The sequence below is a fragment of the Pelodiscus sinensis genome, chromosome 4, assembly GCF_049634645.1.
Source record: "Pelodiscus sinensis isolate JC-2024 chromosome 4, ASM4963464v1, whole genome shotgun sequence".
In the NCBI taxonomy this organism is placed as follows: Eukaryota; Metazoa; Chordata; order Testudines; family Trionychidae; genus Pelodiscus; species Pelodiscus sinensis.
Genome location: NC_134714.1, coordinates 42512801 through 42531975, shown reverse-complemented (window position 1 = coordinate 42531975; position 19175 = coordinate 42512801). Strand labels below are relative to the sequence as shown.

At 44.8% G+C, this 19175-nt stretch overlaps 1 protein-coding gene and 1 long non-coding RNA gene across 2 annotated transcripts in view; one reads left to right on the top strand and one right to left on the bottom strand.

Annotated features, from left to right (window-relative positions):
• The window catches only part of LOC142829099 (uncharacterized), a 53484-nt gene extending 38725 nt beyond the window's left edge, over positions 1 to 14759 (bottom strand). The window contains exons 1-2 of the transcript XR_012903369.1: positions 14556 to 14759; positions 11458 to 11515 (exon numbers count right to left, since the gene is read on the bottom strand). The gene's annotated coding sequence lies outside the window, so the exon portion shown is untranslated. The remainder of the gene's footprint in view (positions 1 to 11457; positions 11516 to 14555) is intronic.
• On the top strand, positions 1919 to 7503 carry LOC112544899 (uncharacterized). Its single transcript, XR_003088262.2, has 3 exons — positions 1919 to 2054; positions 7077 to 7175; positions 7374 to 7503. It is a non-coding gene; the product is annotated as an uncharacterized LOC112544899 (long non-coding RNA).
• Positions 14760 to 19175: the final 4416 nt, after the last annotated feature.

The window sequence follows — 19175 nt, the reverse complement described above, 5'->3', positions numbered from 1 at the left end:
TGCTCATGGGGAGTGTCTGGGGGCAATACAGAACTGGGGCTGGCAGCTGGGGGTCCTCTGGTGGGGAGTATGGAAAGGGTGGGGAACTCAGGCAGAAGGGGCAAAGCTGGGGACTAGCCTCCCACCAGCTGGTAGTTCACATTCTGCTCATGCACAGAGGACAAAGATGGCTTTAAAATACCTTCAAGTTCCCGAGTCCTGATCCCTGGTATAAATTAGGCCGGAAGGATGATTGCTGTTAGTGGCCCCCCCAGGTTTCCTTTTGAAGTGTTGGGAATTGGCCAAGCATAAGGAAACCCCATCAGCCCACTTCTCCTTTTTCCTTGCACTGTCAGGCAGGACGTGGGTAGATTAGGAAGCACCACAGCTGTTCTATGCTATTTAAGGGTTCCCCTAACCTTGCCCAGGAAGAATCATGCAGATATCTATTAAAGCAGGTCTCAGGCCTTGTCTATGTTGGCAAGGTTCTCTGCGGTAAATCATTGGCAAGGCACTTAGTGTGCACTAACTCCACATTTATGTGATGACAGGCACAGAGCTTTCTATGGAGTATTTACAGCGCTGGGGTACCAGCATGGATGCCATGGTGTACTACAGCCCTGCGACTGGCCTGTGGTATCTGTCCCACAATGCCTGTTCTCATCTCTCTGGCCATTGATTTGAACTCTACTGCCTTGCCCTCAGGTGACCAATCCTTAGACCTGCTGTACGCAGACCACTTTTGGAGGCTCTATCAATGCCCCTTTTATTGTGATTTACTCATCCCCATTGATACCCCTTCGGCACCGTATACACCAAATAAATCAAGTTTCTATTAGCAACTACATTTTCCAGATCAGAGACACCTGACCGCAAATGGTGGGGCAAGGGGACCCGGGCCCACCTACTCTCCCGCGTCCCAGCCCAGCGCCCTAAGGCAAGGATAGTTTCTCCCTGGCCTGGCTGACGGGGGAGCTGCCCCTAAACACATCAGCCCTGGGCTACTTCCTACCTCCACGTTTCGGGCTTTTTAGCTTTTCCCTCCCCTCTCGGTGCAAAGGATGTTCCCTTCTAAAACCTCAACCGTTGCGGCCACATCTTCCTCAGCATGCTGCGGCCCGTCCTCCCTCTTGGCAGATCCTCGGCTCTTTTTATCCTTCCTGATCCCATCCGGGGCCTATCTCCCCCCCCCCCCCCACTTGGCATCCCCGACACTCTGCTGACGTCACCGGCCTGTCACCAGGTGATGTCACCAGCCGGCACCCATTGCCCCGGTGCATGTCGTGCTTTCTGCACCTGAGCCGGTGTTCGGCCTGACCCCAGCCAATCCCCTGGCTTGGACTAGGGTTTCCTCCCCAGCCACATCCCCTCCAGGGTGTCTCTCATCCCAGCCCTCCCGGCACACCAGGTCACTGCAGTTGCCTCACCCTGTCACACTTTCCCTTTTCATTACTTGAGAATTCTGAAAGTCCCTTTCCAGTTTTCTCATTGACATGTGGAGTGCTCTCAGCATATCTTTCAAGGTGACCATGCCTGTGCCACATACCAGGCAATCTCCTGCCTGGAGCAATGCTGAGGTGCTGGACCTCCTCAGTGTTTGGTGAAAGGAGACTGTCCAATCACAGCTGTGCTCCAGTCATTGGAATTATGACACCTGTGGGCTAATGTCAAGATGCATGACTGAAAGGGACCATGACCAAGACGCACTGCAGTGCAGGGTCAAAGTGTAGGAGCTGTGAAACACCTACCAAAGGTACAGGAGGCCAACCTCCACTCCAGTGTTGTGCTCATGACCTGCTGGCTTTAAACAGAGTTGAATGACATATTTGGAGGTGACCCCAAACTCCACCCCAAAGACTCCTGTGGATACTTCAGAGCCTCAGAGGCCATTCCAGAGTGGAGTGAGCCAGGAGGAGGAAATTGTGCACTGAAGTGCCAAGGGGGATCCAGAGACAGAGGATGAATCAGCATCCACAGATACTTGCAATCAGGAACTATTTTCTGTCTCAGAAGAGGCCGCTAGACAGTTGCGGAGGTCACAGGCTGGGGAAACGCAAACAGCAGAGGATGCCTCAGTAAGTGGCTTTGATTTTTTTTGAAGCTTTGAAGTGAATTTTTGGGTGAGGGTTGCAGAAAGCAGGCTTGAGTCTTTGTGGTGCTACCAGCGAAGTGAAGTGCAGCAGGCTGGTGAGGTAGAGCAGAGCAGGCTGTTGGATCTCTCCGGCTGCTGCCATCATGATGAGTGCAGGAGAGACATTTCATCCTACTGCCTCACACCAGGCCCCCCAGTAATGGCTTGTGTCACTTAAGGAAGAGAACTTGGGGCAGGAAGGAGGCAGAGCAGGGGAAGGGATGGATTAGATGTAGAGCAGAGGCAGGGGAAGGGGCCTGTGGCGGGGAAGGGGTTGCCCTGGACACTCCTTTAAGGACAGACCTGGTGGACACTAGGGACACTCAACAGCAGCTTCCCTGCAGAACTCTAGCTGCATCTACACTACACGATTATTTAGGAAAAAACTACCGTATATTCCGGCGTACAAGACGACCTCTGATGTTAAAAAACATCCCCCAAAAATCGGGGGTCGTCTTGTACGCCGGATGCCCCGCCGCCGGAGCCCCTCCGCGGCTTTGAAAGCCTCGGGGGAAGCCGGCGGGGGGGCATCCCAGGCGCGCATGGGCTGCCCCCCCGCCGGAGCCCCTCCGCGGCTTTGAAAGCCTCGGGGGAAGCCGGCGGCGGGGCATCCCAGGCGCGCATGGGCTGCCCCCCCGCCGGAGCCCCTCCGCGGCGGCTTTCAAAGCCGCGGAGGGGCTCCGGCGGGGGGGCAGCCCATGCGCGCCTGGGATGCCCCGCCGCCGGCTTCCCCCGAGGCTTTCAAAGCCGCGGAGGGGCTCCGGCGGGGGGGCAGCCCATGCGCGCCTGGGATGCCCCCCCGCCGGCTTCCCCCGAGGCTTTCAAAGCCGCGGAGGGGCTCCGGCGGGGGGGGCAGCCCAGGCGCTCCTGGCGGCTTTGCTCCCAGTGCCTCTGGTCTGCTGGGGACCATCTCCAGCAGACCAGGGACACCGGGAGCAAAGGAGGCGGAGGGGCGCTGGGGTATAAGATGAAACCCTATCTTTTAATTAAAAACATAGGGGGTCGTCTTATACGCCCAGTCGCCCTATACGCCGGAAAATACGGTATTCTGGAAGAAATACTCTGGAAGAAATACTCTGAAATAGCTTATTTCAAAATAGCGTGTCTACACTACAAGGAAGCCTGCAAATTAGTCCTAGGCAGGCTCCCCTAATGTGGGCACACTAGCTCGATTTAGAGTCCCAGGAAACACTGGGGAGTAATTACTTTGAATGGCCTAGGGAGGAACTATTTCAAAATAGCAGCAGTGGAGCATCCACACTACTGCTATTCTGAAATAACTATTTTGGAAGAGGCATTATTCCTCATGGAGTGAGGTTACAAATGCCGAAATAAACCACCCATTATTTTGAAATTATTTCAAAATAACGGGCTAGCTGTGTAGATGCTCGCATAGTTATTTTGGAATAACGAACATTATTCTGACATAACGCTGCTGTGTAGACATAGCCTCTGTGAGCAGTGCTGTAAACGCCAGCACATTACATCTGCCTGTGTAGACAAAGCCCGGGCTCAACAAAATGCCACGCAATGGCACATATGTTCTAGATAACTGATTCCAAAGAGAGAAGATAAAGCTCCTTGGGCTTTATAGTATATCAAATATTATAAAATACTAGCCTCTGATTATATTTTTGTTCCTGCTGCAAAAATTCCCCCCAGTGTTCCATGGAAATTTAAGTTCTATTTCCTTAGCCTGAGAATATTTTCAGATGCAGAGAGAAATTCTCAGGAGGAGAAAATCCAGTCTCTCTCATCTTAATGCATGTTCCTTCATTTTATTTATGAAAGAAAATGGGCTCTGCTTTCACCAGCTTCACCTGAGGAAGTAACTACTGCTACAGAAATGTTGGAGCCTGCCAAAAAAAAAAAAAAAAGGCCAGGAGATGATCCTGTAATTCCACAGTGTCTCTCTCTCTCTCTCTCCCTCTCTTCTGCTCTCAGTCTCTTTCCAATACTTTACTAGTTTTTTCATTATTTGGGAATCATTTATTTAAATAAGAATTTAAGGCCATAAACTAATATCCCAAAGAGCTGCATTGTCAGGAATCAGGAACTTCACCAATAGGGCTTCAAACATCTACTTCTTTGAGCCCTGCTGGCATGCCCTCCAATCCCTGCACAGGAATAAATACACAGATCAGCACAGAGTTCTACCACCACCCAAGTGTCATGTTGTTCAGCCAAATTCCCATCCTATTCTTCCATTTCATTTACTCCCATTTCCAGTGACAGCTTATCTCAAGAGAGCAGAGCTGTGTGTCCTGCGGCCTTCCCTTGGCTGAAGGAGGAGTTGCTACATTCATAGGCCCCTGTCTGCTCAAGTCTGAGTGAAATCAAAGGCCTTTCCTGTCTGAACAGGCTTACAAAACTAAGGAGCTCAGCTTCTGTTGTGGTTTTTAGCAAAGTTATGGAATGCACAGGCAATGGTGTATATTGTCCCAGATCAGAACTGTGTACTGCTCTGAAGGAAGGAGAGGGGGCTACAACTCCAGTGGTATGTCTAGACTTCAGGCTTCTTTTGGAAGAAGCTTTTCCAGAAGAGATCTTCCAAAAAAACTTCTTCCAAAAGAGCGTCCACACTGCCAAAGCGCATTTAAAGATAGTGTCCATTCAGTGTGGACACTCTCACACATTTAAGTTGTGATTACTATGGACGGAGTGGCCACCAGGGCACCTGTGCTTTTTCCTGGAGGCCTTTTTCAAAAAAACTCCCTCTTCCGTGTCCACGCATGCCTTTTTGCGGAAGAGCTCAATTGAGAAAAGGCGTTCTTCCTTGTAGAATGAGGATTACCAATGTTGGAAAAAACCCTGTGTTCTTTCGATTTTCTGTTAAAAGAATGCAATAGCAGTGTAGACGTAAGTGAAACCCAGCTGCCAGCCTGCAAACGGGGGCGGAGGAGAAGGGGCAAGGCGTCTAGCGAGGGGGAGTCAGTAGGGAATGGCGTGGCAAGCGGTAAACCCTCTGCTGCTTTGCAGGGAGGTGGGGGAAGCTGGGGAAAACATGTTATTCCGGGGACAGTCGTGTAATTCAAAAAACATTCCCTAAAAAATAAAAATCGTGCTATCGCAAAAACGTTTTAAGAGGGCACTTGTTAAATGAGGAATTACTGCACATGGGGATTTTTAGCAGCAAAACCTCTTCCACACACACAAACAAAAAAAAGAGGAAGATATGCAAATAAGCACTGCATTTGCATATCCTCTTCCGCAAAAAACGGTAGTGTAGCCATAGACTTGGACTTTTCAGCTTAGAAAAGAGGAGACTAAGGGAGGATATTATAGAGGTTTATAAAATTATGACTGCTATGGAAAGAGTGAATAAGGAAAAGTTATTTACTTATTTCCACAATATAAGAACTAGGGGTCACCAAATGAAATTAATAGGCAGCAGATTTAAAACAAACAAAAGGAAGTTTTTCTTCACTCAGCACACAGTCAATATGTGGAACTCCTTGCCAGAGGATGCAGTGAAGGCTAGAACTTTAACAGGGCTCAAAAAGAGCTAGATAGATTCATGGAGGTTTGGTCCATCAATGGCTATTATCCAGGATGGGTAGGAATGGTATCCCTAGCCTCTGTTTCGCTAGAGTTAAGTGACAGAGGAGGGATCACGCAAGGATTACTTGTTGCGATCCTGCCCTCTGGGGAATCTAGTATTGGTCACTGTTGGCAGAAAGGATACTGGGCTAGATGGACCTTTTGTCTGACCAAGTATGGCTGTTCTTATGATTAACCAATAAGCAAAAACTTATAGGTTAATGCTATAGGCCAGTGTTTCTGAAAGCATTCCGTGGAATCACTCAGAAACACATGCTGTCCCAGTTTGTTTAATTTACCGACGCCACGGACATGGAGCCTTGTGGCTCCCATTGGCTCCGTTTCATCCTTTGCACCCAAGGGGAGCCGCGGGAAGTGGCGTGGGCCGGGCCACCGCTTCCCGTGGCTCCCTTTGGCTGCAAAGGATAAAACGGAGCCAATGGGAGCCGCGATGCTCCGTGGCTGCAGTGCCGGTTAATAAACAAACCGGAGTGGCCAGTTAATGTGTTTGAAAGTGTTCTACAGAATCACTCAAACACTGCTATAGACTACATATATTCTCCCCTGCCCCCCCACTTGCCAGTAAATTTTTTAGCAGGCTGGCCAGCAGCCCAGCTCAGTCCTGGCTTGCAATGGGTTTGGGACCTATCCCTGCTGCGGCTCTGCATTTAAAGTATATTAGAAGCTAGACTGGGGTGGGCAATAAATTGTTGAAGTTGGCCCGGGGCTGCTCTGGAAGGGGCGGGGCCTCCAATGGAAGGGGCGGGGCCAGGATACTTCTGGGCTTCCTCACCCACAGACCATGATTGATCTGGGGGTGAGGGAGCCCTTTTGCTCTGATAAAGAGGCAGCAGCGTGGAATGGCAGGGGGCTCCTTGGGAGTGAAGCCAGAGCACACTTGGCTGCCAGCCCCACGCCCAGGAACTATTGAATAGTCAACTAACCAATAAGAATTCATGAGGTTAATCAACTCATGAGGTTATTCATGAGTTAACTGATATTTAACATCCCTATGGTAGAAATGCTTTTTTTCTTTCTCCTTCTGCATTAGAGAGACAAATTAGTTGATGAAATATCTTTTATTCTTCTGTTGGTGAGAGAGAAACAATCTTTCAAGCTTACACAGAGCTCTTCTTCTGGTCTGGGAAACATACTCAGAGCTTCCCAGCTAAAGACAAGGTGGTACAGATTGTTTAGCATAAATAGCACACATTTCAAGGCACCATTCAAGGTGAAGTGGCCTGTTAACAGCCCTACATTCACAGAGGGGAAAGAAGGGGTAGGAAGGCAGCTGAGAGGGTGATTATTAGTGGGTTTCAGCTTGTTGTAATAAGCCATAAATCAGTGTTTCTATTCATTCTATGATACTTGTGTCTGTTTGGTCTCTTTCCATTGTCACCTGCCACTGTCTCCCTCTGTGATCTAGGGCACAGAACCTTGTACAGTACCTTGGATTCCACATCTGGGAACAATAATTGTGACCTGCCTCCTACCAGAGAGGGGATCTGATGCTTAATGAATTAAGGTTTGCAAGGGATTTTGAAATCCTGTGATGAAAGGTGTTGGAGAATGGCAGAAAATTACCCTGATTATTACTCCTCCTTCAAGCTACTCCTCTGTCTCAAACCAGTTTGAATCAGTGCCCAAGACACAAGTATCCATTTTAACTGATATATTTTCCCTGCATACAGCCTTCATAATAAAGGTTACTTCTGTATCACAGGTGCAGTATAGTTAGGGAGTCAGCAAACAGCAACACAAGAAACGGTGATGCCTTCTCACCCAGGGCCCTCCCAGCAAAAGCAATCTCCTACCTGTTGAGCCAGACAAGAGAGGGAGCTGCTTCTTAAAATGTTTTCCATTTTCCCTCCCCCATATCTTCTGCCACGAAAACAAGTGATTGCTTGTGAGCTAATCTTGTGCAGAGACTTCATTAAATAAATACAACTAGTACTAGGTAGCTTGTTTGTCTGAGGTTTCTTTTTTTTGCCTTTGCTATCTTTGGAAGGCTAATCCTCTGGAGCTCACCAAGTGATTTCAGTCACCTCCAAATAACACTTACTAATAATCTTAATAAATCTGTCTCCAAAGCAGCAGCCGCAGCTGCCTAGCACTGGAGTGTGACAAGCTCCTCAGCAGCACTGCTTTGGCTGACACCTTTGTTTATTTCAGTCATAAATGAAAACTAGAATTTACTCAATAAAATTCTGAAATCTCCCAGAATATGTCCTCTGGGCAGCCGTGACTGAATATTCCCGGCTAAGGGAAAGATGGTATTGGGGATCTGAGCTACAGAGATTTCTTCACCCCCTTTCCCTTCCCCCCCGTCAAAATGGTCAGGGTTATCCACACCCCAATGGAAATAATGCTACTAACAAAAGTGCTGAAATATAACAAAAGTGTTGTAACCAGGATCATGCTCCAGTGAGTTTTGTAAGGGTATGTCTACATTACCACCCTAGTTCGAACTAGAGTGGTTAATGTAGGCAACCGAAGTTGCAAATGAAGCCCGGGATTTAAATATCCCAGGATTCATTTGCATCTTACCGGGCGCCGCCATTTTTAAAGCCCCAGTAGTTCGGACTGTGTGCCCGCGGCTACACACGGCACGGAGTAGGTAGTTCAAATTAGGCTTTCTAATTATTATATTTAAATCCCGGGCTTCATTTGTAACTTTGGTTGCCTACATTAACCACCCTAGTTCGAACTAGGGTGGTTGTGTAGACATACCCTAAGAGACTAGGAGTCAAGGCTTGGAAATTCTATTACAATTTTCTACTGTGAGCTTGTGTACACTTAAGGTAAGTTCACACTGCAACAGTGCAAGATGATACTTATGCGAACAGGAGAGTTTCTCTTACTGCCCTAGTACTCCACCTCCCTAAGAGGCAGTAACTATGTTGATGGGAAAAGCCCTCCATTGACCTAGTACAGCCTACGGTGGCAGTTAGTTGGGCATAACAAAGTTACTCAGGAGTGTAGATTTTCCACACCTCTGGGCAACACAGGGATACCAATATAAGTTCTTAGACTAAATCTGACTCACTGTGTGTGAGCACCTAAGTCACTAAACCTCTCTAACAGACATGATAATCTGAGACAACAAAGAGCTCCACATATCATTATTATATCCATCTCACAGACTGGTTTTGAGGATTCATTATATATTATACAATTAATACTTGAAGTACTTTGTATCTTCAGTGAAGTTTAACAATATTACACACCCCATTGTAAATTATGGAGATGTTACTGGGGCGGGGGAAGAGGGGAGAAGAGACTGAAGCACAAAGCAATGAAGAGAATTGCCTAAAATGATGTACCAGTAGCAAGTCAGCTGCAAAGATTGGAAATGAACTCAAGATTTCTTGTGCTCAGATCACTAAACTATACTCCCTTTTCCAGGGAAGCCTAGGAGCACTCCAGTTTCAAATCCATCTCAAGTTCTTTTAATGGTTTAATTAGTGCTTACTATGCACTCTGAGATCCTGGGGGTGATGTCAGGCACTATGCATATTACTACTATATTCTGTCTATATACCTCATTATGTTTGGTTGACATCAGGGGCAGCTCCCCCATTCTATCACTAGTGAAATACAATCTCTGTTAAAACCTGCCCCATGTTTTCTTGACAGTTTTTCCATCATCCAAGTTGCAGGAGGGCTGAGTGATCCTGCACCAGGGCAGGGCATGAATTTATCTTAGCAAACAGAGGAAAAAAGCACTTGAGAGCAATGTCAGGTTCTCAGCCTTGATTACACTAATGGGGAAGTAAGGCAGGTCTGACCCTCAACTGACAGAAATCAATACAGAAGATTTGCACTACTGATGCTGATTAATACTGGAACTGGCATAGCAGGGTCTGGGCAGAAAGAGAGAATCCTGTTTCTAATACAAGCTCATCCTCCCTTGCAGTCATCTCTTCAGAGTCAAAGCAAGGTTAAGCTGAACACTAAGAGATTTAAGGGGTTTGCGTTTTTATCCTACATTAAACTTTTGGCCTTACCCCTTCCAGTACCTGATTAGGGTTTTACCAACTAAACCAGCCACCAAGACCCCAGTGAGCCACTGGGGACCACAGCAGCTTCTCTTTCTCTCCAAAATTATGCATCTTCTAGTCAGGGGCCAAATGAAGGGGAGACACAAACCAGAACAGTTCATAGGAATTTGCAAGGTTGAAGCCTTCAATAAGTTTAAAAAAAAAAGAGTAAAATATACAAGGATGTATCATACAAAGGAGTCAGACTCTATGACCAAGCAGAAATAGATTAATTTTGAGACTTTTCTACAGGAACAAGCATTTACAAGCTGGGGGATGAAAAGAGCTGAAGAAAAAGAGAAATAACTGATGGGGGAGAGAGGGAATCTGGGGAAAAAACAAAAACAAAGGGAGAATGAGAAAGACAAAAGTGACAGAATTTCTCTCACCCATATTTTTGAATCCTGAAATCAAGAACTATCATCGGGTTTGCCTTTCTCTGATTGTATAATAATGGAAAATGCATGCATACACATACACAGACAAATGAGACATACAGAGAAATATAGATACCGAATGATGGACAAATACGGAGACATACAGATAATAGATAAAGCAACATATAGACACAGGCACACACACACACATATATGCAATTTAAACACGCAGACATAAAAAATTATCAATAAAATCCTGTTATTGCTACAAGTTTCCTCCAACATTTGGCTCCCACTCCAGAGGAAAACAAAAAGCTTCTCTTTGCCAGCGATTCCCCAGAGCATTTCATTCCACTCCAACATGCAAAGGGATTCCTTGTAACATTCTCTTTATCACCGGCAGCTGGACATGAGCAACACAACCCACTTGTGACCTTGTTCTGCAGGAGCTACACAATCCACTTGTGACCTTGCTTTGCCACAAGTGCTTTAAAAGAATAGCACTAGAAAATTAAAAAAAAAGTTTTATTCTGTTTACAAGTTTGAATTTTCTCTCGCTCTCCTATTTTCCTAATCCCCACCTTTTACTTTATCTCCAATTCTGTCTGGCTACCTCTTATGTGACAGTGCTAGCTGAACCCAATATTAAAATATTCACAGAGGAATTGTCTCTTAGCTACATGAACATGTATTTTTCTCAATGAGGAGATCAACATAGATACTGAGTACCAGGCAGAGAAAACTGCAGCTTGTTTCCCATCGATGATCTATTTCTGCTGAAATCTGTATGTGTACATTAGACTGTATATATATTTAACTCCACATGTTTTCATCTGAAGAAGTCATGAAATAGCAGCATGAACCTCTGATTGTGGTAGATTGGAATGTGTTGGATCATCTACACTGTCAGGCAAGGGGCCCTGGGCAATGGAAGTTAGTGCTGACATCACTGTCTCTCTGGGTTTTGCTTGGAGCTGCAGACAGAGAATGCAATGCAGTCAGTAACCCCTTCATGCCCCAGCCCAGATTCTGTCAGGCTTTCCCTCCACTCCCTTCTTTCTCATTCTGTTTCTGCAGACATAGCCAACAAGAACAACCACTGCTGGACTGGGGGAAGGACATTTTTGGCACAGTTTACAACTGAAAAATTCCTTTCTTTGGTGATTTCCTATCCTCAGGAAATAAACATTACCGATTTCCACCAGCAAGGGAACAAAGGGAGTGTTTCATTTCAATGTTACAACAACCCAAGTTCTTTATAAAACCTGTGGTATTTGTCACACACAAACAGGCACACGTGTGTGTGCGTATTTATATATGGTATGTTATGTGTACACACACCTAGCTTCTATAAATAAAGATATGTAAAATCTGACAATTTAAAACCAACCTTCATCTTGAAGCAATTGATCTAGATCCAAGACTCCCCTCCTTCGTTCCTCCAGTCCCTGTTGCGGGGGTCGGGGGGGGGGGGGGAAGGAGAGAAGGTTTTTGTTGAACTTTGGCTTTCAGGTAGTTCATTCACATTTAAATTGCCACGTTATTGATAACTAGAGTTTGCTTTGCTTCCCAGACAGCTGCTGTTTCTGATCTACACATGAACACATTAATTTCACAGACAGGCAGGAATCCATAATGTCACAAGAGTCACATGTTATATGGAAAAACTTAAAAACAAAAAACCACACAAATAGTTCTGCAGCACCTTAGAGACTAACAAAAAATGTAGATGGTATTATGAGCTTTCGTGGGCACAGCCCACTTCTTCAGAAGGTGGCACTGGAGCTGGGCAGCAGCCCACAGGATCTTCCAAGGAAATAAAGAATCCAGTGCAAGGTCTGAACAGGGGCCAGGGGACTTCAGGGAAATTAGGAACCAAGCACAGTTCAAGCACAACCCTGGAGATTTCAACTCATGTTTTGAAATGCCTCTGTATTACTGTGTGTTTTTAGGCTGTGTGGGAGCTGACATACTAGCAATTGAGAGAACTTTGCCCACTATGAGGCACTTTATGAGAGAATCAGACGGAATCCCTGAAAGCTCCTGGGGCTTAACACTTCCCTTCATCATCTATTACAACCTTGTGGTGTTGAAACTGTTTCAGGGAAGAATGGCCTTCAGGAAGATGAGTTGACTGCGTATTTACACAAATTCCAGACCAGTAGTTCTCTGACTACTAAGAAATCCAGGGACAATCTGTCCCTCTTTTTTCCTTTTTACTCTAGCGTAAGGCAAAAAGAAGCTTAAAAATGCTTAATCACTATTCAAATAACCCAGAGGGATAACTCTCCCATCCCTACCCCCCACTAATGTCAAGGAATTTTCCAGAAATACTTACCTCTCTTTCATGCCCCATTTTAACCAGACATCACAACAGCTTCAGTGCCAGCTTGTCCAAACATGGACTATGGTTCCTAGGCATCACAAGATTACATCCAGAAATAATCTCATCCTTAATTGAATTTCCCAGACTTTCTAGGTTACACTCAGCCAGACTTTTGATGCAAAAGTAATATAAATAATAAGGTCTTTGGAGCAGGAACCTTGTTCTTTTACCTGCTTGCAGAAATACATGGTTCTTTCCAGCGCTATATAAAGAATAATTTGAAGTTGTGCACACATGTAGGTTCAGCTAGTGTATGCAACATGTATTTGAGTGACATAGATGTGTATCTTTGTAGTGTTCACATATGGTACCAATGTGGTACGTTCTGTGCAACATATTTCTGGTGTACAAGAAATACGTACCTAACCTGGTGTGGGTATGCATGTATATTAGATAGGCTTTTATGGTCCCCAGTCAGCTTCAAACAAAAGCTACATTTTGGTTACAAAGTCAGTCATCCCTTCTGAAATCCACTTACATTAACAAAAAGCAATTCTAACATAACAATACATACATTTCAGCCGACAACAGCAACTTATCTCTCCCCACCCCCACCATCTCCTTTTTATTCAGGGTGGAGTCTAATGAGTCACACCAGCCAAATGAGACAGCATTAATTGAACAGCCAGGCTCTCAAGGATTCAACACCTGTTAAAAGGGTGGGGAGACAAGAGAATCCTGGAACCTGGTCATGAAGTGTATGTGTGTGGGGGCTATATATTGTTTTATGTTGTTCAAATGTGGTATGCTGTATACATTTTTATGTGTGTATTTGGGCATGTGTGATGATTAAGCAGCAGTGCATTTTGTTCTTGCTGGAGCCATCAGAGAGTTTGGGGGTTTTTTTGGCTGGGAAGGGGTTAACTAGAATGTCCTTGCTGAGCTCCACGTCTCCTTGCATTCCAGGGTAAATGGTGTTTTGCAGAGCCTGGTTACCTATGGCAACAGCAGAGGGGAATATTGCAGACGAACTTCTGAATCACAGGATTTACAGCCCATATGTTTATTTTACAGCGAAACACTTCCAGCTCTCAGCTCCTGATGTGAGCTGGGAACCATGAGGACTTTGCAGAACCATTTAAAAGATATTGTGAGTTGGAAGCAAATGACTCTTAATCAGAAGACTGCTTCAAAGAATAAAAAACAACAACAGAATCACAGAAAGTTCAGGATGGGCTAAGCTAGCACTATACATCCGTATAAGTGCACCTATAGGATAAAACATACATATTCTCTCTGTATGTATTTATATAATCAAGCATCTCTCAAATATGTATATAATTCATATTATCTCTGTATATAATCAAGCTTCTTTGATTTTCATCCTCAACTGTGCTATGGCTTTGCAATAACCTAACCTCTAATGCAAAGTGGCCCTGAAGCGGGCATTGCTAGCCACAGGAGGATCAACTCAGCATGATAGGGCCATAGAGCTTTTTACAGAACTCTTTTTACTCCTCTTTGAGCTGGTTGCAGTTGGCACAAATTAAAGAAGCCTTCAAGCTGCTCCAGTTTATCCTGAGGGACTATCTTCATGCAAAAGTAGTCCAGGAGTGGAGGAAAACCAAACTAGCTTCTACATGTGAGTTGTGTTTTTTTGGTGGATCAGAGCCTCAATCCACCAAAAAAATCAAAACAAACCCTGGCAAGTATATACTTTAGATATACATACAATCAGGTTGTAACATATGCATGTGCTGGTAATACCAGTCTAGATTCACAAAAGAGATTTAGACACCATGTTGCAATGGGGGCAGATGTCCATAAACAGGACTTAGAAGCCATGTTGCAACTTTGTGAGTCAGGCCTTCAGGCTCCCTCTTCTATGTACAGGGACAGTTAGGTGCTTAAAAATGGGTTCCATAGAATTCAGCACACTGAGTGAGCAGAGAGCTGCCTAAACTAGTCAGTAGGAAATGGTGAAGCTCTACCTCTCAAACCTAGGTAGGTACATAACTGGGCCAGAGAGATATGTTCCCATCTACTCAGGATTCACAACTAGAAGCCCTTCCCTTGAAGTATATGCCCTTTCTCACAAAAAAGTGGTGATGTCATCACTGCTCCCCACAAATACTCAATAACCTAGTAATTCAAGCACTTACCTACAGCACATGTTCAAATACCACTTTGTTGCTGAGCAAGCTCTTGAACCCAAGGTGCCTCATTTCTGCCTTTAAGTACCTTAACCACTGCACTACCTCTCAAAGGGGTAGCTGCAAAAACAATGAGGAGTCCTGTGATACCTTAGAGACAGCTTTATTAGGGTGTAAGCTTTCACAGGTAAAACCCACTTTATCAGATGAACTGGAGTTTACAAAGGCATGGGTATATATTACAAAGACAATTTCCCCTCTCTTGATATCCACATTTCCACATCAACAGCTGTGAATGAACCACTTCCACCCTGACTTGATTATCCTAATTTACACAAATACCCTCCTTTTGTTGTCTCACACATATATCCCTGCTTCTGTAACCTCTACTCCAATTAATCTGATGACTTTTATTAGGGCTCAAGTTTTACCCAGGAAAATTTGAGACCTAATAAATCTGTTAGTCTCTAAGGTGCCACAGAACTCCTCATTGTCATTGTGTTATATCTCTCGTTAAAGAGGTTCCACGTTGTAGGAACTGCTTAACAGCTAAAGGGCCACACACACCATAAAAATGACTCAGTTGTTTAGAGTATTTACCTATGAGCTAACAATTCAAGTTCAAGTTCTTGGTTCCATTCCATACACACTGGCTGTGTCTACACTGGCCACTTATTCCAGAAAATCAGCCGCTTTTCCGGAATAACTTGCCAGCTGTCTACACTGGCCCCTTGAATTTCCGGAAAAGCACTGACGATCTACTGTAAAATCATCAGTGCTTTTCCAGAAAAACTAGGCTGCTCCCGTTCGGACAAAAGTCCTTTTCCGGAAAACTGTTCCGGAAAAGGGCCAGGGTAAACAGCACAGATTTCTTTTCCGCAAAAAAGCCCCGATCATGAAAATGACGATTGGGGCTTTTTTGCGGAAAAGCGCATCTACATTGGCATGGACGCTTTTCCGGAAAAAGTACTTTTCCGGAAAAGCATCCTGCCAATGTAGACGCGCTTTTTCCGGAAATACTTATAACGGAAAACTGTTCCGTTTTCAGCATTTCCGGAAAATCATGCCAGTGTAGACGTAGCCACAAAGTGGAAAAACTTCAACAGTAGAGCTTGAGATAGTGCCTCCTTCCTTCCCCCCACCAGCAATAACATGCTACAGCTCTATGATTGGGGGCATTCTCCTGAAAAGTGGAAGTCTTAGGAGTCAGGGAGGGAATCTGTGTCTCCAGCATCCTGCATGAGTGCTTCAGCCTATGGGCTAAATGTTATATAGGCAATAGCTGTGTTCTGAGCATACCTGCCAAACTGGCACAGAGAGGCAAGACAACATGTAAGGCTCCTGCTGAGGCAGTAGTGCACATGCCCAGTGTCAGAAATTCAGGCACTAGGGGCACTTTGCCAAAGGAAATAAGAATTGAATATCTTTGGGCAGCAGGAGAGCGGAGATTTTGGGGATCTACATTTTGGATTTAAGTACCTAAATTAGCAGTTAGGTGCTTAAATCCCATTTTGGATCTAACCCATTGTTATTTGCTATGATAACTTTAATTTTGGGTTTTTATATTAATCTAAATCAGATTCTAAATCCTCATGTTCAGGAGTATGCCTCATATCTGTAAAGTGACATGCATATCCACAGCACAATTTGGGAAATAAATAAATTAATGTTTTATACATAGGTATAAGATTTAGTCATGGGTGTTTTTAGTACAAATCAGGGACAGGTCATGGGCAATAAACAAAAATTCACAACCCATGACCAGTCCATGATTTTTGCCATTAATACCCTTGACTAAATCTTAACTGCTCCTAAGGCCCTGGGGTGCTGCTGCTCTGAGGGTGGAGAGAGCCTGTCATTGCTGCTCAGGAGGGAAGCACTGCTGTTGGGGGGGGGGGGGGGGGGACTGCTACTCTGGAAGGGTTGCTGGGGTGCCACTGGGGGAGGGCAGAGTGCCAACACTGCTGCTGGGGAGGCAGGGGGCCCAGCACCACTGTTGCTGGGGGAGAGTGCCGCTGCTGCTCTGGAACCACTGCTCAGGGGCAACCCCAGAAGTGTCGCTGTTGGGTAGCCCCTAGGGCCAGCTGCACTGGCTGCTGCAGCTACAAAAATCACAGGTCCCAGAAAGTCACAGAACCTGTGACATCTGTGACAAACTCTCAGCCTTATTTATAACCAATTATATATTAGCATTCAAGGCAATAATACTCCTGTAGTTAAGGTTTAGAAGGGCAATTCATTGTAAACATAAACACATTAGATTAAATTCACATGGAAATGCTCAAATTACAATTTTCTCTCTCGAACTCTTGTGCCCCCACATGTTGCTACCTCTTTACTAAGCAAGTTGTAGAGTATGTTACATATTAATCCAGTTAATCTAGACACTGGGGACAGGAAGAATGCTGTTCTTGTTGAATGAGAACCTGGGCATTGTAAAGGAATGCTTGTTTCAAGATCAGATGGCAGGTTGTTGTAAACTGTACTTGCTGTAACCTAGGAAGGGTTTGCTTAGCTGGTAGATATTTAAGAGTCATCCAGGTCTATTCTGTGATGCTGTCTATGGAGACCCTTTCAAAGATGCCTTTGTCAAGTGCTGCAGTTGGAATTTTGCACTCTGTGGGAAAAGAAAATGCAACAGAAAAAATAAAATGGAAAATGTTTTTGTTTAATCCTAGGATCTAATCATACTACAGGAACTCTGAAATGTGTGCACCAGTCTTACTAAGACTGACACTAAAAGGTAACATTTAAAAAATTAAATAAATGAAGGGTAACAAAAATCATTAAGGATTTGGAACGGGTCCATATGAAGAGAGATGAAAGAGACTGGGACTTTTCATCTTAATAAAGAAGAGACTAAGGGTACGTCTAGACTACATGCCTCTGTCGCCAGAGGCATGTAGATTAGGCTACCAGACATAGTAAAATGAAGCGGTGATTTAAATAATCGCCGCTTCATTTAAATTTACATGGCTGCCGCGCTGAGCCGACAAACAGCTAATCAGCTGTTTGTTGGCTCAGCGCAATAGTCTGGACGCGCGGGTGTCGACATCAAAGGTATTTGTCGACCACCCAGGTAAACCTCATCCCAGGAGGCATACCTGGGTGGTCGACAAATACCTTTGATGTCGACACCCGCGCGTCCAGACTATCGCGCTGAGCCGACAAACAGCTGATCAGCTGTTTGTCGGCTCAGCGCGGCAGCCATGTAAATTTAAATGAAGCGGCGATTATTTAAATCGCCGCTTCATTTTACTATGTCTGGTAGCCTAATCTACATGCCTCTGGCGACAGAGGCATGTAGTCTAGACGTACCCTTAGGGAGGATATGATAGAGGTCTATAAAATCATGACTGATGTGGAAAAAGTGAATAAGGAAAAATTATTTACTTGTTCCCATAATAAAGACCACCCCATAATATAAGAACTAGGGGTCACCAAATTAAATTAATAGGCAGCAGGTTTAAAACAAACAAAAGGAAGTTTTTCTTCATGCAGTACACAGTCAACCTGTGGAACTCCTTGCCAGAGGATGTTGTGAAGACCAGGAATTTAGCAGGGTTCAAAAAAGAACTAGATAAATTCATGGGGGTTAGGTCCATCAATGCCTATTAGCCAGGCTGGATAGGAATGGTGTCCCTAGCCTCTGTTTGTCAGAGGCTGGAAATGGATGACAGGAGAGGGAACATGTGATGATTACCTGTTCTCTTCACTCCCTCTGGGGTATCTGGCATTGACCACTGTTGGAAGACAGGCTATTGGGCTGACCCAGTATGGCCATTCTTACGTTCTTATGTGATTTCCTTCCCTCAACTGAGAAAACTAAAGCAGAACTTGAGGTTATTGTTCAGGTCATGATTTATTTGTGGTATTTCTTTTGAAGTGGTGGACCTAGGTAAATAGTTCATAACATGTTTAACAAATGATAATGCAAATCACAGAAAGCAGAGAAGGGGCACCAAATACAAAACTAGCATTTGGATTAGGTTTCTCTTTAAAGGACCTTGCTCTATACTACTTCAGCTTCTTGTTTTGTTTTGTTCTGTAGCATTCTTGATAGCAGGATTTCATACAAGATGGGGTTTGTAGTGTGCCTTGAAAAGTAAGGCTTGGGCTCATTTTTATCTAATTAGCTCCAGGGGACTTTTTCCATACAAATGTAAATCACTGAATTTGCTGTTCTGTTTGCCTTTCCTTTGCCCATCTGGAATTTTAAAGTTTTCTGGGGAAAGATTCTCAGAGTATCTGGAAGCACCAGGAATTATGTATGGCTGAAAAATGCAGAGTAAAAAGAGCTTTTGTCTGTGTGTTCACTTCTCATTCCCTACTATTTCCGGAAAACAGAGTTTGGGGGGAAAGCTCACAGACATGTAGCATTTTTCCATTAGCAGAGCAAGGCGGGAGGAAGGGGGGTGATAATCAGAGATCTGCTTAGTCTTCAGAGAAAGAAAAACACTTGGGCGCCTGCTTTGTCATAAATTGCATCTGGTGGTTGGAGCTATAGCAAGTTATTAAAGTGACTGCATTAAAGTCATAATTCAGCAGGTCAGTACCAAGCACACTCTGCAATCCCTCTTCCATCCCAGCCCCATTTTTGGAGAGGACAAAACACCAATGGCCTGTATC